This window comes from Nipponia nippon, unplaced genomic scaffold (assembly GCF_047370975.1).
Source record: "Nipponia nippon isolate SJK-2023a ecotype South Korea unplaced genomic scaffold, ASM4737097v1 scaffold_11, whole genome shotgun sequence".
Lineage (NCBI taxonomy): Eukaryota > Metazoa > Chordata > Aves > Pelecaniformes > Threskiornithidae > Nipponia > Nipponia nippon.
The window spans coordinates 29,565,981-29,589,201 of record NW_028262302.1 but is presented as its reverse complement, the minus strand read 5'-3'; the positions used below and the strand labels follow the sequence as shown (position 1 = coordinate 29,589,201).

At 42.9% G+C, this 23,221-nt stretch overlaps 1 long non-coding RNA gene across 1 annotated transcript in view; it reads right to left on the bottom strand.

Annotated features, from left to right (window-relative positions):
• Positions 1-22,645, bottom strand: part of LOC148056945 (uncharacterized) — a 73,762-nt gene extending 51,117 nt beyond the window's left edge. Inside the window, exon 1 of the long non-coding RNA XR_015702158.1 lies at positions 22,563-22,645. This is a non-coding gene — a long non-coding RNA (uncharacterized LOC148056945). The remainder of the gene's footprint in view (positions 1-22,562) is intronic.
• Between the last annotated feature and the right edge of the window lie 576 nt (positions 22,646-23,221).

Below are 23,221 nucleotides of genomic sequence, written 5' to 3'. Positions count from 1 at the left end.
ATATACATGAATATATATGTACATACACATGTGTGTATGTGTCTGTATGAGAAACTTTACATATGTAAAGTTTGAGCAATATATATTATATAATTTTCTATATATATTTAAATATTTAAAGTCCTGAAGCTAGCAGATCTGGGAGGAATTTTGCAATTGCGTCAGCAAGGTCAGGATTTTCCTCACCTGGATACCACACTAGATTTTTCCCTTCTCCTGGGTTTCTCCAAAAGAGAACTAACCTACATAGAAAAAAAAAAAAAAATCATAGAACAGTTTGTTTTGGAAGGGACTTTAAAGCTCATCTGGTTCCAATCCCCCTGCGATGGGCAGGGACATCTTCCACCAGACCAGGTTGCTCAAAGCCCCATCCAACCTGGCCTTGAACGCTTCCAGGGATGGGGCATCCACAACTTCTCTGGGCAACCTGTGCCAGTGCCTCACCACCCTCATAATGAAGAATTTCTTCCTTAGTTCTAATCTAAATCTACTCTCTTTCAGTTCAAAGCCTGTTGGATAGCACTTCTTTGAAAGTCAACACTCATTGAGATCTTCCACCACTGAGTTTCAAGAAATAGCCCTTCAGTGAGCACACACAGCTTTTCCACGCAGCTTTGCCCTGCTCTGCTCGCTCTTCAGTTCAGAGTCTTCGGCCCATGGCAGGTTTGCTGCATCACATGGACACATTGGTTCTGCCCACTCTACCCACCTGCAGGCCAGCAGGACCACAATGGGCTGTGCTCACATCCCTTTTTCTTAGCCCTCAAAGGAATGTACTCCTAAAGTATTGATGCCAGATACATGCCAAATAGTCCATTTTCAAGTATCCATCACCCAAAAGATTGAGGCAGCTTGATTCGTCCTCTTATGCACTTAATTTGATATTCTTTGACAGACCTGCACTTAGAGCAACCTGACAGTCCCGCTCAGACATCTGCTGCAAACTGCAGAATAAAAAAAAAAAAAAAAAAAAAAAAATCTATTGAATATTGCACAGTAATTAAGATCAAGTATGAAGACCAGGGCAACAAGTAGTTACGGCAACCTGATCTTTCCTTACAGTTGGGACCCTCTGCCCAGCCATCAAGAGGAGGGCAGGAGAGGCCATCTCCACACATGTGCAGCCTTAACAAGGGGGATTCCTCCTCATTAGAGAGGAAGAGAGATTTATCTATGTTTGAGAATCTGCCTATGGAAACAACTCTTTTTTTTAGCATCTCCAGAGGGCTAAAACCTATTACACTGATAATGACTTCTGAGACTAGGTAGCGAATACCTATCAACATTTAAGGAGTGAAAAAAAATAAAGTTGTTGGCAGGTTAAATTTGCATCCTTCACCACTCTTGGTGTTAGTAGGAAGTTTCTGGTTTTCTGCTGTGCAAGGATGAAGGAGCCAGGTGGGCTGCTCCGCACAAACTCCAGGCACCACTCCAAGGCTTCCAGGGTAACATAAAAATACCATGCAGGCCTATTTGGTGAACTGATATTCTTAAAAAGAAATTGTTTGCCATCATTGAATAAAAACAAAATCTCCAGAGGCCACAGAACCTAATAGGCAATATTTAGAAATTGAGGCTGAAAATTAAGGCTGTCTTGTGGAAATTATTTCCGTATGGCTTTAACATATTTCTTCATGAAATTTAATGTCACCTATAAGGGCATTCAGTGACTAGATTTTGTTATTATTTACAGCCCATTATCTAAAGTACAACACGCATAATAGCTCCATACAGAATATGAGTATTTAACAGTAGTCAATGAATAAAACTGTCAGCTCACCGTACCTCACCGACATCGGTGTCTTTGCAGAATAATGGGGCATCACAGGGTACAAAAACATTGAGCTTTGTTATCTGAAAGGAGAACGCTTTGAACTTGGCAAGCGATAAAGTGAGAAGTATGACGGTATAAATAACCCTGCTTAATACTACCATCGTAAAACACACCACCCTAATTAGCACCACCACCGGTCCTGCCTGAGCAGCAGCAGCTATGCTGCATGCTGGGGGTGAGCTCCCAGGTTTGAGCGAGGCAAGCGGTGAACGAGATTTGCTTTGTGTACAGTGCATCTGCTCTTATCGTTGTGCTTTTAGCCATCATGTTCTTTTGAACCTTTATAACTTACCCTTGGTTGATACCATCTAGTTTCTCTGTCCCTTCCCCTGTTGCATCCTGCAACCTGGTCCTTTTCTAACCCGTTATCACTGGTGGAGAGTCTCTACATCTCCCATTTCACATATAGACGTGTATGTACATACAAGCTCCTCCACCCAGCCCCTTTCACATCTTGCACTGTGCAGTTATGTCTTCCCTGTAAAGCTCTGGTGTTCAAAAATCCAGGCAACACAACGCACAGAACAGGGAGAGTAATCCATGACAAACCTGAGCCAGAGCCCAAGCAGATCAAAGGGAAGCTTTCCAGCAGTAGCACAAAGTACGGCTTTCTCCCTTCTCAGATGTTATGGCCATTCCATACACAAACTCCTAGGATTGCCCTCTGCTTGCAAAACGATGGAAACTCCTCATGAGAGAGAAAGCAGTACAGCCCCGTGTCTCCACAAGGTTGAAGCCGTGCAGGACACACAGCCCTGTCTACAAGAGGGAGCTCACTTTCACTCCAACATTTTTCGCAAATTCATTAAAGCTCCTACCTACAGGCAGAAAGGCATCTTGACAGAATAAAAGCGACAACAAATAGGAATTCATAGCACTAGCTCCACAGAGGAATTTGGATGTTTCAAGAATAAAAAAAAAAAAAAAAAAAATTTACAAGTCACATTCATAGGAAAGCATCAACATTTCTTTCCTTCCATGTTTCCAGCAAATAACACAAACTTTTAAGTTTAAGTGGAAGCCAGCTTTTTTCCCCACACTGCGCTGCAACTTCCCTTCAATATCTAACTGTGGTTGCCATCATGGCTTCCCCCCCACCCCTGACATTCGCCCAGGGTTCCCCTGAACAGTTCATGCAGGCTGCTGTTCTCAATGGGCTCCATTTGACAAAGAATAGAAGAAACCTCTTCTTAAACATCATTTTCATTCTTCTGCAGTGGCAAATATATTCAAATTGGCTACTGCATTGCCCTACGGTCTAAACTAAGACGTTTTTGAGTACGTTTGCCCTCTCCTGTCCCATCTATGAAACAAACAGTGAACTGTTCTTGAATCTAGGATTTTCATCAGAAGTTACATGTCCCTCCATTTTATTGGAAAATCCAAAATTTCTCAGTGAGACCCTGCTACAAATCATTACTCTATAGGATCACACTAGTCCTGGCTAACAGAGAAACTGAAAGAATATTTTTAGCTATTGTTGTCTGGTATATGAATAAGTTTGCCTAAGAATACATAAATGAAAGCATCCTTTAAAAGTCATCTGAATTGGTATCATCTTTGAGCAGCTGATGGTTAACCCATAGACCCCCAAACACAAGACTCAAATGTGAATCCCTTATGCTTCCGAAATGAAGAATGGAGACAAACTGCAGTATTTATGGGAAAGCTCATGAAAATTTCGCGTGCGTTCCCTCCTTCCCTCAAATTCTCAGGTGACACAGATCAACACCTTTCTTGAGAAAAGAGACCTAGCTGAAAAGCTAGACTGGTAGTGCCTTCCTTCTTTTGTTTTAAACAATGTTGTTTGTTCATCAGGGAAGGAAGGGGTTTCAATCCATAGGCATGTAATTGTTTTGCCTGCACATACTCTTATTTTGCAATTTCTAGCTCCATTCAAGCATTCCAGCTCTGTCTTACCAAGGATTTGCATTCAATGTGGGGAAAAAAAGTTCTCACAGCACTGAATAGTTTAGATTAATCAGATCGTGATTTCTCTATGCTTTCTGATTCTTCAAAATTAAATTATTATTACTTGCTCACTTGCTAACTAAAAGTAGGAGAACTGTTTCTGGAGAACAGAAAGGTTTCCAAAGGATGCAGTCAGAAACTATCAGAAAATTGAACCTGAATTTACTAATATGCTTCAAAAAATTTACTAAACATTTTCAGATCAAAAAAGTAATAGGAGAAGGACTCAAATCCTTCCAACATGAAGGTGTTGACAACAGTCACCATAAACCCCAGTCCTAGATCCAGTAGTTTGGTCACCGAACTGCTTCCTCCAGATTAAGGAAACAAAGCCTAATTCCAGCCTCTGTTTGTGGTGCACACACCAACTCCTACTTTTCCCCCGTCCAAGGCACTTTCCTCCTCCCTTGGCTACCAGGAGCTCAGGGTATAGGTGTGGGTGCATCCAGTTTCCATCCTACCTGCAGGAAACAACCTCCGCTTGAGGTGTTGAATTTTCAGCAAGACAGTCCTACAGCCAGAGAACCCGCAGCCATACCTACAGCTGTACTCCCAGCCGAAATGATTGTTCGGTTCAGGGTCAGCAGAAGAGGCTGAGCACGCACAAGCTCACCAGGTATTTTTGGCAGTGGTTAAAGCCCCATCCTGGGATGCAGGGGCTCAGCTCGGCACAGGCAGCAGAGCGACTTGAACAAGCATCCACGACACCTGGATGAACAGCTCTTGCTGCTAAAACACCATGGGTAAGGATTTGCCCTTTGGCCATTTGCTCACTTTAGTATTCTTGATCCTTTATTAATACTTTTTTTGATCTGCCCAAAACAAAACACTTTTTTATCTGCTGTATGGAAGGATTATGTGATATCAATGCAATTTTTTTCCAAGTCATTTAAAGGGAAAAGATGATCTAAATTAGCTTGGTCTTAAAACTAATCTTGATTTATACCATCTTTTTTTTGAGATGAGAAACTGTACACGAGCAGCAAGTTCCGATCCCTGTGCTCACTGGCATGTTTTACAATCAATGGTACTGCACATGTACACAAGACACTGCTCGTAATCCCAGACCTTATTTCAACAAACCAGCCCTATTCAGAAAGTTAAGTGAATTCCATTCTACCACTCTTTACTGATAAATTTTGTGCTTAAGGTCCTGATCTTGCAAAACAACGTATATGCACATACACACTGATAACATTTTAAATGCAGATAGTAGATACAAATGTCTGCGTTAAGCAGCCCTAGATCCAAAGCCTAAGCACAGGAAACAAAAATAGCAAACCCAGGGGGAGCAAAACAGAGCGCCAAAGGTGAAAAATAAAGATGTGAGTACCTGGTCCATGAATATGCCCCCTGAAGCGAAGAAGATGCTACAGAGAAAAAGTAGGAGTCTTAAGCAACTCTAAACACAAGACCAGATATTTCTGTCCTGCTAATCTGACAGACTCAGAGCCCCTGGGGAACTCCAGGCTGAACTCTATCAGCATTTTCTTGCTCTAACTTGTTTATAACCAAAAGCAATGCATGACTGGTATGCATAATTAGTCATGGTCACAGCAAGATAGTCCCATAGATACATCAAGATTGAGAACACATATATGAACTGATTAAAAACAGCCACTGTAATATCTCCACCTTAGGCTGCATGTAACCAGTTATTTTTTATAAATATCTTTGTTTTAAGCTGAATTTTTTTTTCCTAATTGTTTTCATTTTGCTGTATATTTGCCAAGCCATAAGTGACAAAAATGTAATGGTAGCTGCTCATTAATCCTAAAGAATGGGACACAGATCATACAGTCTGGCATCGCTTAAAGCACTAATTAAGGGAAAGACTGTTTTGAATATACCATGTGCTTGTCTCTCTGGCACCTTCCTGAAAGATTATTCAGCTGTTTTCTCCTAACCCACCCAATGCTCATGTTGAACTTTTCATAGCCACTGGGCCAGACACTGTCGATGCAAATTGGGGCAGCAGCCATGAAGCTCTGCCAGCGTGCACCAGCAGAAGATGTGGCCTTTTGCTTTTCCTCTGCCTGTCACCCAGGAGAAGATGTCACTCACTTACTGGGACCAGAGTGGATTTTTTTTATAACTCCAGAGAAAGGAAATTTAATGATTCACCAGAATAACCATTCCAGCTGGTAAAAGTTCACATCGCATATTTAAGCCTGGAAGGGAGACAGCAGAGAAACCTTAAAGGGTGCATTTCTTATCCTCATTACACCAGCCACAGTCAGAGGTAAACAGTGGCATTCAAAATTTAAAACTGTTACAAGAAATTATGGTGTCCATTAATGAGGTTAACTTTTACATCACTACAACTGCCATCCAGATTTTATCTATATACATGGAAAGAAAGTATTAAGTGCTACCAGTCAGGAATATGGACTCAAATCTCTTCAAAGCTACTGGTAAAGCTGGAGTTTCCACTAGTATTTCCATTAATTTCTCAATTATGGCCAGTTTACACAGGACAACAGCCTGACCTGTATGTATCCCAGTAAAACTGTCGCATGTACTCCAAGATTTAAAACCTCTTCTGTTTTGACTATGGCATTTGATATACAGTTGTTGTTTATCATTCATATCCAATCTCTTCCAGGGAGAGAAAAAAAAAATGCCCTTTCAGATACAGCTGTGTTCACGTCGCCTCTATTCTCATTTGAAAACCTTGATCCCATTACCGTGAATGCAGCTCACCTCAATATTAGATCCCATAAATATTTTGTAGCCGAACTCTGAATGCAGCAAGTACTCCTTATAGCCAAGAAGCCCTGGTAAACAACCCGTGCCCAGCTTGGTTTTAAATGATTGCCACGCAGAGATCCTTAGGCTGTCTCGTTAGTAATTCACAGGTTATTATATTCCCAAATTATGGTGGCCTCAACTTTGCAGCAAAAGCTGAATCTCACAAAGATGATGATTGTGTCATAAAAGTGATCAATGAAAATTAGTATTAGACCATGCGAATTGCATCTCACAACGGCTCAAGTGTTTTAAATTCTGTTTGGTTAGCAGGCAATATCACATTGCTATAAATGCATAATAGAAATGCATTTCCAATTGGACCCTTATCACTGAGGCTTTAAATCTTCATGGCATTTATTTGACATTGAGCCTGATAAGAAGTAGGATGGCAACTGAGGTGGGTTTGGTGCTCTCCCGCACTTCATTTGAAGTCACTGCCAATGACACAAGAAAACTTCAGACCCACAGTTTCCTGTTCCTTCCTCCCTGCACATCTTCCTCAAACTGTTTAATCCCAACAAAGCTTTTCCCAAGTCACAGCTCAAACACAACTGTCTTATCCATCACGTTCATAATGATTATGGCATACTGTATATGACAGCCATTGTTTTAACCTATACTTTATGTCAAGACTTGTCACAAGAAAGCACACATTTGAAAAAAATGCAAGCAAGTTCTTTTTGTCTCTATTAATGCATAGATTTTGTGAATTGCCTCTTGGATATTACCTTAAGAATTTTTTTCCAGTCAGAAAGCTATTTTTCCGTACTTGGAGCTGTAAAATAACATATGCTCCTACAAGCAACATTTAAATTTTCATGTTGGCTTTACCAGGAAACTGGGGATTTAACATTTAAATATCAGAATCACCATTATGTGAATAGCTAGTATAAAGTTAATGAACACATTTCTTACTCAAGTCCTGTTTTGGGGACTTTAATTAAAGCAACATATAAGTTTTACCATACAGCAAAGACATCTAAGCATAAAAGCAAGATTTTTCCTGAGCCCTATATTCACTCACAATATATATTTCACCTATCCCCTACATTTCATCTGTTTGTGTTCCCTAATGAGCTTGCTAAAATAGCAGTATCTGCTGCATGTATCATTCCCAGCATAATGGATCCCTATTTTGACAGGACTCATGCAATCTAAGTAATGGATGCAATTCATAATCATCCTCATCACAATTAGATAAAACTGTACACCAGGAGGCTTTCACTTAGCAGGTGCAATATGCTCTGGGAAAGCATTTCAGAAGCAATCACAACAGGTCTTGTGGTACAGATCCATTTGTCAACTTGAATTCTTGAAATTAAAAGACATCACTTTCAGGACAAGTTGCTAAATCGTAACTCCTGTGTTATCCTTTCCTATCAGTAGGATTCCTGCCATCAAAGCATTCAAGCAAATCAACACACCAATTGACTTCAGTGACCTAGGTCACAGACTTAGGGTTACACATGTTTCTGGGACCCTTCCTGGCACAAATATCCAATAAACATATGCATATATTTATAAAAAACTAGAACAGATGCTGGGCACTGTTTTTTCCATGGATACGTAATTATTAATAAGTTTAAAAAAAGATATAAAATTATTTTTATCCCTTTGATATTTGCTTGTCAAAAATCCACTTTTCAGGACTGCGTCTCTATAAAAAAAGAAGCTTTTTTCCAGACATGTTAAATACTGTTATTACATCCATGGAGCATCCACTAACAATAAACCCCAAGCTAATGCACCTGGAGTTGTAATAGTGACTGTAACCTCCACATGTCCAGAAAAGACACTGGCTAGTTTGCTGATATAGGAATATCTTGATTGGAAAATACACTGGATCGATTTCACACAATATTGACTTATTTTGTGTCATAAGACCCCTGGTGCAGTTCTTCGCTCTTCAGGTTTGTTATGACGGGATCATTCTGCTGAGTTGTGGGCTACGGACACGTCGTGCCGATTACTGACGCTCCCTACAGACAGCCCAAAAATGCATAGAAAAAGTTTGCTTTGAGAAAGAGCACCAAGTTCTGCCTTAATTTACAATGGCACCAGCAGGTACTGAGGTACCAGAGGGGGTCCAGGGAAAGGGATAATTGAGCCCTTGAGTCTTTTTACCTTTGAATGCTCCAAGGTCATTGGATCCATCCCTTTTCCCTGCCCCATCCATCATTGCTACTTTATAATTATCAGGAATTAGCCTATCACGACATTACATTGTAATACATGCTACCGCTTACTGAATATTTTGAGCTCCAAGTCATGATTTCCTACTTAAATCTTTAAAATTAAACTGAAAAAAAACAAACCCTCAAACCCAAGATTACAGGGACTTAACTAATCTTTTTTTCTTGGTCATCACAAGGAAGCACGTCTCAAAAACTTTCATTTAACTTTTTATCTTATCTGGTTCTCATTCAACTTTGTGGGGGGGCTTTGGAGAATTCCTTTTACAAGGGAAATGCTTCATAGTCTCTTAACTGGAAATAACAAGAAACAGGGACACCGGTAACTGTCTTTGACAGAAGCATTGACCATGCCCATCCTTCCTAGATCATATGTGACCTACCAGCCTCAGCCACTCTCTTTTCCAGACAACAACTAATCTTCTACTGCTTTAAATATCTTTTATATCATGCAGTAGCTGAACTTGTTTTGCTGGATGTCACCCAGCTCCTCTGACACCTTTTTGGGGTGCAAGCACATGACAGAGGTGGCCTTCTGACCACATCTGGCTGGGATTGTCCAAGTGATCCTCAGACCTTCACAGGGAGCATTTCCAGAGAGCCAGATGTTGTCACTGGAATCAACCCAGCTTTGGAGGCTACAACACAGAGACAGTGGCTTAGATGCTCCATAACTCTTCCCAGAGTGTTCAGAAAACAAAATGCAATTTTATTGTCCTCAGGCTTCTGTCAGCACTGAGCAGCGAGGTGTGATTGTGCTGAACTGCTCTTCACTTGCACCTTGTTTTTCACACAAGCCAAGCCAGGTACTTTTGTCAGGTCTGTGCAGGGACTAACTTCTTCCTTTCTCACATAATTAGGTTTCTTGGCCACCTACCAGAACAAGCAATTGTACTATAATATCAGCCTGAGCATTAAAACAGGTTTAAACAGCTGGGTTAATGCTAGACTTTGGCTTTCTCCCACTCCTTAGATTTACAAAGGGAATACGCACAAATACAGAAAATATTAGTGAAGAAAACAGTGTAAAAACATTAGTGCCTGCAGTGGCTGGGTGATTTAAAAACATGCTCAGAGCTGAACAGTGATCTTCAAAGCCCATCTCAAGGTCAGGTGCAGTTTTCTTTCAGCTCTGTCATCACAGGGCTGAGTCCAAGCATGAGGCAACCACCGTCAGCCAGCAAGGGAAAGGCAAGCCATCCTCTGAGAGGAGCTGTCAGGGATACACATGGAGCTGTGCAGCAGCAAGCAGGGATAGGCAGTCCCTGGTAGCACGATCTTGGCAACCTACCATCTTGGGAACATGAGGATGCTCCGCTGAAAGGGTACATTCGGCTCTCGATTGCTCCAAGCAAAGAATCCCCTATAGTAATCTTCCTAGTTCTTCCCTTGAGGCTAGTAACGCCTCTGCTTACTCATCACCCAGCTGTTACACTCTTTTCTTCATCTCCTGTATTTCTTAGGAATTTGAATTACTCCATGGCAGCTAATCAGCTCATTCCTTGTTTTGCTCTGGGCTCAATCACAGGTTACTCATGCTCACCATTGCTTACCTCAATTATAGGCTAGGCAGCCCACGGACCAATCTGGTTGAGGAAAAAAAAAAAAAAAAAAAAAGCTTCTACCAAGAAAGAAAAAACACTTTGTTGATGAAGTCTACAGAGAACTCATAAAAGGAGTTTTGTAGAAAGAGGTTTTGACAGGTTTGTTTTTTTTTAAATAATGCTATAAACTTCTGTTCGTGCAAAATGCTACGACATCTGTGATATTTATGGAGTTTATGCAATGGATAAGATACATCTCACTTAATTTCATGTGACCAATAGTTATACATCTAACGGCTGCTCTTCCTCACTCTTGAAGTTCAAAGATAGACACATGCAAAGGGTGATTCATCTGACTTACCTTAGACATCTGCTGGAAGAGGAGGTGAATCACACTTTGAAAGCAAATGTTTCACTCCATTGGCTACAAGTGAGCCCAAGGTGACTAGCCTACACAGAGAGACTAAAATCTTACCTAAGGCAGGGCTGGTGAATCCCACTCTATCTAAGGTTTTAGCTCTGTTCACAGAGAAGTTGAGTGAGGAGGTCCAGGGCTGAGGTAACGATTGTCTTGTCCACATTCCATGGAAAGCTAATTAGGAACATTTACATTTTTACAGAAGTGTTCTCAATTTGACCTACTCACAAAACATCAACAATCATACTTTTGCAAAAAAATGCTTTTAACACAAAGTGAATGCGATACTTTCCATATTTATATAATGCAAAATTGTTGCAGGAGCCATTGGACCATCACCTCCAAAGGGACAATCATGATGCTTTTCAGAAGCAGAAGTTTCTGCACAGAAACTTGCTGAAACAAATTCCTCCAACTTCTGCACAGCTGACTTGACAGCACTCAGCCCTTCTTTAGTTTGGGTGTACAGCCTCTACTTTTTACTTAACCAGGCCCAGACCCAGACCCAAGCGAGATGTCACTACCCTTTGCTAGTATACATCTGAAGCCTCTCTAGAAAGGACCACCAGACCACAGGGCATGTCTGCTCCTCACTGGGGCCTCAGGACAGACCCAGCCCAGGGCACCCCAGCAAGCAAGAATGGGTTGATGCTGAGGTGTCTGAAGGGCTCTGTACTTCCAGCAAGCCCCAGAGCGGGAGGAAAGGCCACCTGCCACTGCAGGTGTGGGGAGCAGCCCCTTGAGCACACACCCAAAGTACTGTTTAAACAGGCACTGCAGGTAACTCCAAAGAAAAATGATACATCCTCCATCTTTCTGAAGTGGCAATAGATACCAATAAATCCCAGTTTGCCTGTGCTTTGCCAAAAACAATTCCATTTTACAGGGCTCAGCCACAACTGCTCTGAGTTTGTTAAGCTGCCATATAGCTACTGAGCTAGGGTGATTTTTCTCATAAGCAGTGTTGACCAATGCCACATGAAAAATAACACCATTGAGCTTATTCTGCACTGGCAGATAATTAAGTGGCATTATTTTGATTTTGCTGCACAGTAAGAACATGCACATAGGCTGTTATCATACCTCAGCTGATGTTTGGTAGTAGGTTACATTATGCTAAGAATATTTTGCCTGTCTTGGGTGCATTATATCCTCTATAAAATCGGCAGGGGCTCCTTTTCCATACAGATCATCACAAAATCAGCAATACACCTTGCTTATGAAAAGCCACTGGCCTGCTGAAGAAGTCACTCAGCCTTCCTCAAGAAAAAAAGATGACCCATCCTGCCCCCCACAACTAAAGGTTTGGCCGCTAAGCTACCGCTTGCTATAAAGCAGAGACTGGGTCAGAACATCTACCTATAGATCAGCCATGGCCCTTTACTTCCTGCGGGACTCACTTAGGATCTGCACAGGTACCAGACACAAGATCCCACTTGGTTGTCTACATTTTTAACCATCTCCCAGGTTTGTGTCTCTCTGGTTTAAAATTACCATTCTTATACTGCTAATCATCATATATGTTTCATGAAGTTCAGATGGGATTACTGAGGTTGGAAAGGACATCTTGGGATCACCTTGTCCAACCCCCTGCTCAAGCAGGGGCAGGTAGAGCAGATCCTCAGAAGAGGGGTCTGCATGCAGTCTTCTTTTTTGTGTCCATCCGTGTCACATGTCCCATTTCTCCCTGCCCCAAGTTTTCCCAGGGCCAGCTCAGAACAGAGGAGAGAGCTCAGCACAGAGTCATACACAGATTCCCACCCAAGGAGATGCAAAGGATGAGAAATGAGAAGCACCGTCACTCTCAGACAAGGTTATTTACAGCACGCAACAGCAGGCAGGGGCATGAACTCTCCAGAAATGTTGAAATATAGATCTGACTCTGAGCATCGTAGTGCCTCACCAACAGTGCACTCAATCAAAATCAAATAAGAAAGATTTCACACCGCTGCTGCCGCTGTTGCTTCTATTTACAGTGGCATTACTGCCTGGCCTGGAGCCTACAAGAAAGATTTCTCTGCTGTGAGCTCTCAGGTAGCAAAGAGTTAAGAAGATAATCTCCAAAAACTAAAAAGCTTTCCTGAAATGGAAAACCAGTGGGGCTTGCAAGGCCAGTAGCCACACTTTTAAAGTGGAAAGTCTGATAGCAAAACAGCTGAATCCAGGGCAAACACCCCGTATAACCCCAAAGGGCACGCCCATCACTTGGCTGGCTGCACTGATGTTGGATGGCCCCCAAGACCCCTCGCTGTCCAGAAGTGACACTTTGCTCATCACATGCTAAGGGATGCCCTTCGCCAGCTGTGGGACAGCCGCTGGCGATGACTGTTGGATCATGGGTTATCCCACGGCAGAGATATGAGACAGAGCTGAATCAAAAGGAAGGTAAAAGCTTTGGCTGGGTAAGAGAAGCATCTTCCAAACCCAATCCTGCAGGAGCACTGGCATTATGGATTTTGTCAAAGTTGCCTCTTTGCACAGACCTGCGGGTCCCTGGCAATAACTCCAGTGCCAGGTGAAGTTTCCAGTTGCTCTTGGAATTAACATTACTCTTTCTAGTACATGTAGCAGGAAGACACACAAACCCTCATCTCCAACCCTCGGGGTCTCAAGGAGGAATTACTTAAAAAAAAAAAAAAAAAGTCCTTCTCTTCTGGGACTGCTCTATTCCCAACAGAAATTTGTCTTTCAAACTGCACTTTTCATGCAAGATATTCTTCTAGAAAGGGTACAACAGCAGTAGGATGAAGGTGCTGAGATTGTATGCAATTGTATGTCCTGTAAAATGCAGAATATGTGGAGAAAAAGTGACTGAACATCCCTAAAAGTTTTGCCAGCTGAAGGAAGAATTAGGCAAAATGCTCAGGAGCTCATGTCCGGCTTTGAACACACTGTCCGAAAAGAGAGGGCAGGGTAAAATCAAGCAGCATGTTCTGCTGCTGGGCAACACAGACATGTCCTTTCTCAGTCAGGGAAGGGTGACAGGAGATTTCTTTGACTCCACAGGGGTGTGGTAGCCAGGGAACCAGGCACACAAACACAGGAACATGGGTCTGCAGCTGGTAGCCGTGAGTTTGCTTATGCACAGCCAGCTCGGAGCCAAGACCAAGGCATTCAGGTCCCACTGTCCCATACGTGTTATCATATGCCTCTTGCCTAGCCTGCCACAACCCACAACAAGTGAGATAATATAAGCCATGCACTTTGGAAGTATAGCCATCCCCTATTACACCAGGATTCAGTCAAAATCAGCAAAAACAAAACCAAAAAATCCAATAGACTCCTTTCTTCAGAGAAAGATCTCATACTGGTCGCTTTTCTTGCCCACCATGGATGATCCCATTCAGCAACAAAAACCTGCTAAATCCAAAGCATCATTCTGCAGTAGCAACAAAACCAAAACTGTTCCGTAACCAAGATTTGTCATGGAGAACCTTAGAGATCCTTCTCCAAGGAAAATGAGCACCTGGTCACATTCTGAGCTTCTGGATACTCAGAGTTGGAGATCATGAGACACACTCGGTGTCCTCCCTTCCCTAACAGTAGGAAACCACCAGAATAACACAGAGGAAAACATTTTAATATACTGAATTAAATACTTTACTGAATGCCTTCTACACCAGCTGGCTAAAAGACCACTGAGCACATAAGCGCAAGATTAACAGAGTTTCCTTTGTTGTTTTCCAGGCCACAAGAAAAACAGCCTTTAAGCTAGTTATTATCCCATGTCTTATACCCAGCTCAAGCAAACACAAGCAGCATTTAATGCCCTACACTTCAGCTGGTAGAAGTCCCTAAATCAGCTTGCGAACAACTGGACTTCAGAGCAGCTTTATTCTCACATTTGTCCTCACGCCACCACTACGTGCACAGGAGCCAAGGATACATCTCCTGTCTCCAGCTCACGTTAGGAAATCCAGGTTCTTTGCTTTCTACAGCACACTTTTGCCAAACAGGGCTGGTTATGCTGTTAAGTAATATATCAACAGAAGGGTGGCCTTTTGATCAGGGTTCACACAAATGCATCATTAAAGCTCTAGTGATCAGCAGGCTGCTTTTCTGATGATGTATTAATGTAATACATCATCAGGACGCAATTTGGGAATGATGAATTAGTGAGATACGCCACCAGAGCTCCCTTGTTGTAGGGATGCATTACCCTCCAGCAGGCCCTGGCAAGTCCAAAAGCACTGCAAATAATGTTTTAAAAGATTTTCTTTAAAAACATATAATTGAGATGTGTGCCAGTGAGAGCAAATTGCACTTAGAGTCAATAATATGCCTGAGGATCCCACATGCCTTTTGTTCCATATTAAGCACTAGCATCTCTCCACTCTGTTCTAATACGAGGCTGATGAGAGATTGCAATAATTTGATCTGCTTCTCTTAATACCCAACCTGGCCTTGCCGTTGGAGCTGCTGAGCATGGACTTGGTTGCAAACCTCAAAGGCAGCTTTGCTTTCCGACCATCACCTCTTCACAGAGCTCAGCTAATAATGAATCTTGGGGATGGCTTAGCATTTTTGCATTATTATTCATTTTTATTTCACTGATTAAGCCCTCTCTCTCTCAGTGCTATGCGGCAGCAGCCCTGGGCTGTTATCCTTTAACACACAGCACTGGGAAGGAGGACAGCACCATCCCGCCAACTTCTTACAGCTGTACTGCCAGGTGCTGACTGGATCCAAAACAGAGAATGTGGAACAACAGGTGGATGCCTGATGTTATAACATATTTTTGGCCCAGATCTCAGTGGCGGGTATCACAAAATCTGTTCCTGCTAGGACAATGCACAAATCTTCCAGATCCCTGAGCCCCGACTAATCACTCAAGCTGTGGGAAGTTATCCAATGGGACCCAGCTCTCAACTAGGCTGTCCAGAGCCCCACTGGAACAGTGAGAAGAGCCAACCAGAGGAGATGCTGGCAGCAGGACAGAGGGATTTTTATTATCATGGTTGTTACTCAAGTCACAGTCCCACCAACTGCTTTTCTGCAGCCAAGGTAGCAATCTCCCATCTGAGACCGGGATCAACCACACCATCAGGCAACAAGATGTGATGGCTCTCCGGGAGGCAGACTCAACCCCACGGGGCTGACATCGACCACCAAGAGACCAAGGAAGACCCCATAATCCCAGGACTCCCACAGGATGGGGAAAATCAAGCAACCTGCCTGGTCCTAGGGTGCTCTCACATGATTGGGAGCTCATTTGGGGTCCAGACACAGCTGATGGGCATGGCCATATTATGTCAGTACCCCGAATGCTACCAATACTTCCCCAAGATAAAAATCAGGGGAGAGGTGAAAATGCAGAAAGTGCTCTGATTAAATGATTTATGTCAAAAATTATTTAAAATAAGTTTTAAAAGGACTAGTACCAAAACTTCATGACAGAGAAAGCTGAGCATCCTTCCCCAGCCCAAATCTTGTTCCAGCTCTCCCAGCACTGAAACCGGTCACCAGCTGCATCCCTGAGAGGTATCGCAAACAGAAAAGAAATCCCTGCCCAAACTTTTGATGACCAGCTGTCCTGGTTTTGGCTAGGATAGAGTTAATTTTCTTCCTAGTAGCTGGCATAGTGCTGTGTTTTGGATTTAGGATGAGAATAATGCTGATAACACACTGATGTTTCAGTTGTTGCTCAGCAGTACTTACACCAGTCAAGGATTTTTCAGCCTCCCATGCTTGGCCCAGTGCACAAGAAGCTGGGAGGGAGCACAGCCAGGGGGGGCTGACCCAGACTGGCCAAAGGGCTAGTCCATACTATATGATGTCATGCCCAGTATAGAAACTGGGGGAAGTTGTCCAGGGGGCAGTGATCACTGCTCAGGGACAGGCTGGGCATCAGTCAGCAGGTGGTGAGTGGTTGCATCACTTGTTTTTCCTGGGTTTTGTTCCTCTCTCCCTCTGTTGTCATTTTCCTTCTCATTGCAATTTTATTGTTTTAGTTATTAAACTGTTTCTATCTCAACCCACGAGTTTTCTCACTTTTGCTCTTCCAATTCTCTCCCCCATCCCACCACAGGCAAGTGAGCGAGCGGCTGGGTGGTGCTTAGTTGCCGGCTGGGATTAAACCCCAACACCAATTCTCCATTTGATGCTGCCCACCAGAAATCCAGGGAGCTACAGAGATTTTCTCCACCCTTTGTTTCAGTTTGATGCCAAAGCAGTCCCATCAAGCTTATGGATGTAACATGGGCTGTGGAGGCACTCACAGCGTTGCAGCTTAACATCCAACCTCTCAAGCACTTCATTTAACTACTATTGAAGAGAAATTAGAGTGAAACAATTTTAATTTTAAAGACTGAGATTACTTACATAGCATTTCTGTCTTAAGCCCATGCCAAGCTCAGCCTCATTAATTGCTTATTTGGTCATTAGTATTAGAACTGATAATCATAATCACATATTAAATGACTTGACAAAGAGTGCGTATCATATTATAAGCCTGCCAAGACTGAGCTTGTTTTCTGAATTTTGAGCCATCCTTGCATGTGAAACTGGAGTCAATTTCTAAGTTTTGATTTTCATAATAGGTTAACATTTATGTTGCTCAATGACTTAATACACAGGCAGAGAGGGAACATTGCCTGTACCACAAAGCAGCTTTCCTAATTAATCTCTTATTGTCATGTAGGACATGCTGGCACCTGTGAGCACAACATTCACAGCTCTGTAATTAAGTTCCTTCTCCAATGGAACAAAGCAAAACACCCATTTTTACAGCTGCGTATGGCAATAATTAGAGATCATCACTACAAGACTGCGTGCGAAATATTGTCTGATGCTCTAGCTAGATCTATGGCAAAAGGAGGAGATATTCCACTATACATTGCAATTAGGGTGACCACGCATTCTTTAGGAATTGGGAAGTCATAAGGAACCAAGCAGAGACAATAATCCCCCCATAGCAGAGCAGCTCACCAGAGGGGGAGTGTAAGGAGGCAATTAAATGAGCAGGAGACACTTATTCTTCCAGTTCAAGTCAATATATCCTCATCTTTGTTAATGGAAAGTACTTAGTTTGAAATCCAGGAACACAGCAGTCAGCACCACCGTCCCCTTATCAAGTCAGACTAAAATTAGCAGCTTAATAGTGCACAGCCGCTAGTGGAAGCTGACTACTATAATTTATGGCCTGCTCTGCTCTCTTAGTATGCCTCTCCAATGGCAGCAGTGCAGCTCAGTCCTCTTCTTTCTAGCCAGTACCAGTTCATTTCAGTATTGAAAGAACTGAAATTGTTGATGGCATCATATAGTCAATGCCATCGACAGGGTACTGATGTACTCGAGGGCTATGCCTAATTACCCTGCCACCACGTGATCTGCTTTTTCTTTCTGTTTCTCTTCAAAGCTTGCAACTTAGACTCTGCTTCTCATAAAGCTAGAGCTACCTCCAGCTCTGTTGGGGTTTTACCACATGCCTTCCAAGCCAATTTCTTTGCAAAACAGAAACTGCACACCAGAGACATGCGAGAAACTTTTCCCCAAAGCTTTTTTGGGGGGGGGGGAATTGATCCAAGAAGCAGACAGCCCTGGAGCAGCTCTGGGAGCAGCATGGCTGGGTCAGGGCAGAGCAAGAGCCACTGTCACATATCCAGGACAAAGGCAGAGCTGTTCAGCCTGGGAACAGCACCGGCCTAAAGCACATCATCCAACTTCAATGGCCGGCAGCATTTCTGCAGAGCACTGCAAAATGCACCAGCTGCGCTGCTGGGTGCAAACACATCTGGCTGCAGTGACATGCCCAGCTGTGGGCCAGCCAGCCCTGCCACCAGCCTCCTCCTTCAGAGAGGGATCTGTCCCTCCAATGCGTTCTGGGCAGAAAAAGTTCTGCTGAAGCCTTTTTCCAGCAGAAAATACTCTTTCTACAAAGACAGAATCAGTCCAATATTAATTACATTTTGCTCTACAAAGAAAGAGCTCAAACTACTACCTTCAAAAGAACTAGTGTCCTATCTTCTGATTTCTCATTTTAAGTGGCATATATAAAATAAACATTTCATACTAAAAGACATTTGAAAAATGGATCAATGATAAGAGACGTATCATAAACCAAGCATTTTTCACTGATGAATTTTTGCTCTTCCCTTTCTGTAAAGTCTTTTAGCTTTCCATTTTAATTTCTATTGACAAAGCAGCCAAATTTCAAAATTCCCTCTCTGTTCCAAAAAACGTTTCACAAAGCTGAACCTATTCTCTGCACAGCTTCAGTCTGGGACTCTAAGTTTCCCTTATATCCCCTTCAATTAATGAAAAATTATTAACCCTCATGAATCAGCCACGTAAAGCTGATTGATAGAAACTCTTATAGCCACAGCTATGTCTTGAGTTTGGCATGAAACACGCACGCCTCAGCCGATTCCAGTACAACCCAGATATTTATTTAGTGATAACTCTCGATGGGTTAAATCAGGATCTGCAAAGGTGAGACACAGTGGGAGAAAGCATCTGGGAGAGAGCAGAATTATCTACAAACCCAAAGCAGTCACAAACACCAAATCCCATCCTTCCTCCAAAACGTATTCAAAGCAATAGTGCCGAGATGCAAGGAAGCTGAAACTGTTTTGCTGAGCCCAAGAGCTACTCAGCTTGTTAAATATGCAACCTACAATAAAGAAATATAGCCCCTATACATCAAATCATAGCCAGATACGGCACACAACTATTTCAAACGAGTATCTGATACAAGAATAAGGATCTGCTTTAGAAAGTGATGAGTGCCCTTGTTTCATAGGATTGAAGAGTACTTCTGAAGAGAGCATGCTGTGCGCATAGGAGGATGTCATGTATAATAGAGCAGCCTGCTGCTGGTGGTGATCTGCTGAATTACCAGGCCTTTGATGTGGGAAGAAAACAAAACAAAAACAAAAAAAAAAAAAGTACTTAACTCCCACAAAACACTGAAGCCTTCGTAAAGAAAGCATCCATTTGAGAAGCAGAGCTGATAAAACACTGGGGGTTTGTGCGGCAAGGTTGTTATTGTACATGAAATACTCACACGAATACCCATCGTGGAGTGGGTGGAGTGGAGGGAAAGTAGTTACAGCTGATCTCAAAAGAGGATTTGAGTAAGCTGCCAACTCTGGCTAGGAAATATCTCCAAGGCCAAGCGATTTTATAATCTCACACTTCTAGCCTCAAATCTTATCCGGCCAAACAAGAAATTAATCTCAAGTACAGGGAAAGCCACGTGATAAGGGTATTTCTGGAGCCATACCTGTCAGAAACAGGAATTAGTAAGAGGGACATCTGCTTCAAATCTTAGACCAAGCAAAGCTGTTCCCCCCGCCCCCAGACACACTGACCCAGACACACATCTGCAACCAAGTTGTGCAGAAAACACCTCAAAAACGGATTGAAATTAGGTGAAGTCCCACAGGCAGCATTCACCCCATCACCTACGCTGGTTTAGGGTTGTGGTGCCTGAGCTGTGCTCTGCCCTTTGCTCTGTTCCAGGAGAGATTTTTTTGTGGTTTTGCAAACAAATATCTTGCCTGTAGACCTAACTGCAGAAAAACCCATTTTGTGTAGGTTCCTGTAAGCTTTCCTCCACCCTCTGCTATCACCATCCCTCTAATGTGCCTTCCCCTCATTATCCAGTAATATATCCAGTGTTATCCCAGTAAAACAATCCTCTCTGTGGGTCATCAATCCAACTCCATAATTTGGCATCACCCAGGACTGGCCAGCATCCTTCCTGGATAGCCCAGTGAGTCCCACCGGGGGGGCACACATTTGCCTTTAGCCACAGCAGCTGGAGTTATTCTGACAAACAATACAAAAAAATCTACTCTTCAAAAGTGCAACTTGTCAGGAACTGTTTCCGATGGCCATCTTTCATTCTTGCTGTTCTGTATAACGCATTTTCCACAAACTGGGGGGTTGGTTTTAGGAATATTTTATATGGGATTGCATTAGAGCAGAAACCAAACCCTGGTATCTTTATTCTGGCAACAAGAAAGTTTTGGGTGCTGCTAATAATGTTCAAACGCTCTGCCTAGGTCTTCTCCACTGTAAACAGGAATAGTAAAACTGATCACAGAGTCAGCCCAGGATATGATTGGCTTTCTGGGCTGTAAGCACACATTGCCAGCTCATATCCAATTTTTTGTCTACCAATATCCCCAAGTTCTTCTCCTCAAGGCTGCTTTCAATCCATTCATCACCCAGTCTGTACCGATACTGGTGACTGCCCTGACCCAGGTGCAGGATCTTGTGCTTGGCCTTGGTGAACTTCATGAGGTTTGCATGGGCCCACTTCTCAAGCCTGTCAAGCTCCCTCTGGATGGCATCCCTTCCCTCAAGTGTATTGACTGCACCACTCAGCTTGGTGTCATCTACAACCTTGCACTCAATCCAACTATGTCATTAATAAAGATATTGAACAGTACCAGTCCCAACATGGACCCCTGATGGACACCACTTGATACTGATCTCCATTTGGACACTGAGCCGTTGACTACAACTCTTTGAATGTGGCCATCAAGCCAATTTCTTATCCATCAAATAGTCCATCCATCTCTCTCCAATTTAGCAACAAGGATGTTGTGGGGGACCATGTCAAAGGCCTTACAGAAGTCAAGATAGATGCCATCAGTCGCTCTTCCCTTATCCACCAACACAGTCACTCTCTTGTAGCAGGCCATCAGTTTTACCCTTTGTAGAGCCATATTGGCTGTCTTTAATCACCTCCCTGTCATCCATATGCCTTACTTGATGTGCTTTATCAAGTACTTTGGGACTGGCAAGATGAAAAGCAATAAAGGGGGACTAGGCAGGAATCATCACTAACAAAAACCAGAACATGTTCAGAGCTGGTCAAGGCATGGGCTCTGGTGGCCAAAGCAATGCTGAAAACAAACAGCACTTCCCAGTAGAAGGGGAGCTCCTACCATATCAGAGAGGTTTGGTTTTAGGCAATTCCCAAATTCTTACAAGATATAGCTGAAGAGATATGGAAAGTTCACATAGGAATTGAAAATCTAATTTTATCTTGTCCTCAGATAAACAGCAACGTTGAGAAAAATTGCTGAGACTTGTTTGGCCAGGAAATCTACATTCTTATTCAAGTCTGTTATTGCAGTCCTCCATTACAAGAGACAAGAGGACATAAAATGCATACGCTAGAAAAATAGATCCTCTTGAATGTGCATGTCAAATCCTTTTTTACAAGATACGGCATATTCAACATAGTATTACACTTGTCCGTGTTTAACCTGTACATTGACAGCTTGTACTTCTGCTTGAAGCAACACTTGAAAAGAAACCTTCAGACAACTTGCAAAAACTTGAGTCTAAGCAATTCCCAATAAAGAAGCTATTACAATATATAGCCACAAGACATCATGATCCCCAGACTAATGGGTTTAAGGAACTACAATAAAGTTATCATCACAATCAGACTCTGGTCTGTGTTCAAAGCTCTGATATTGCACAACAGCTTAAGGAAAGCATGACTTGGCACTCACAGTTAAAACCTGGTCGCAGAAGGGGCCTTTTGTCCTTTCTGCAAGAACAGAGCAACACCCAGAGGCTTTCATTTGCACCGGCCCATGCAGCACAGAGGTACCACCAAGTGACGTAGGGTTTAACCCCTGCCTCCTACTTATAACAGCACAGCATCAAACACTTCTGCACAGAGCCCACAGGCACCTACGGCAGCACCCCAGGGCCACCACAGCTTTGAAGCAGATACCTAGAACATCTCTCTATAGGGAATCCCAAAATTAGAAGTGGGTTTATCAGAATATTAGTGAGGATAAGTAACACTTAAAGCAAAGAAGCACTAAGCAACTGAGTCAATCACAACAGAAATGCAAAGGATTTATAAGTCCATGTTTTCCTACCATGCGTCTCTGCAGGGGAGATGCTTGCTTGTAGGTTTGGTTCCCAGCATCAGCGTAGCTTCCCAAGATGCAGCAAAACCTGCGCAGACATCACTTGCTCTAGAAAGATGCCTAATTTCCCCCTCCTAGCAACCACCCGGGGCAGATAGCCCACCCCGGCAGGGAAGCACACCCACCCAGCTAGCACCGAGTCCTCAGGCCTCTCAATGATGCAAAGCAGCCCAGCTGGGGAAACCCATACCTGCAGCCCAGGCAGAGCATGCTACAGGCACAACAAACTCCTACCAGATAGGAAACCCCTGAAACCAGTTGATACTTTCCCAGTGGGCTGATTCAGAGCCCTTATGCACCTGTGTTTTAGGCACAAACACCCTTTAGGACGTTTTCTCTGGTAGCACCAAATACACATCCATGTGGGTGCTATTTTATGCCCTTTGTTCGTGATCATCTATAGAAACCAAGAAACTGGAGTAATAGCACTTCTGTTTCTTTTTTGGTCTTTATCACAAGAATACATATTTCCCCAATGTGTCCTTTTCTCTGTGTGGTGTGCCAGGTAAAAGAATATGAATTAATAATCAAAAAAAGCATACCAGCTTCTAAAGTTAGCAGCCCACACTTTGAGTCTGCTCAAGACATGACACATAACTGGTTTATTC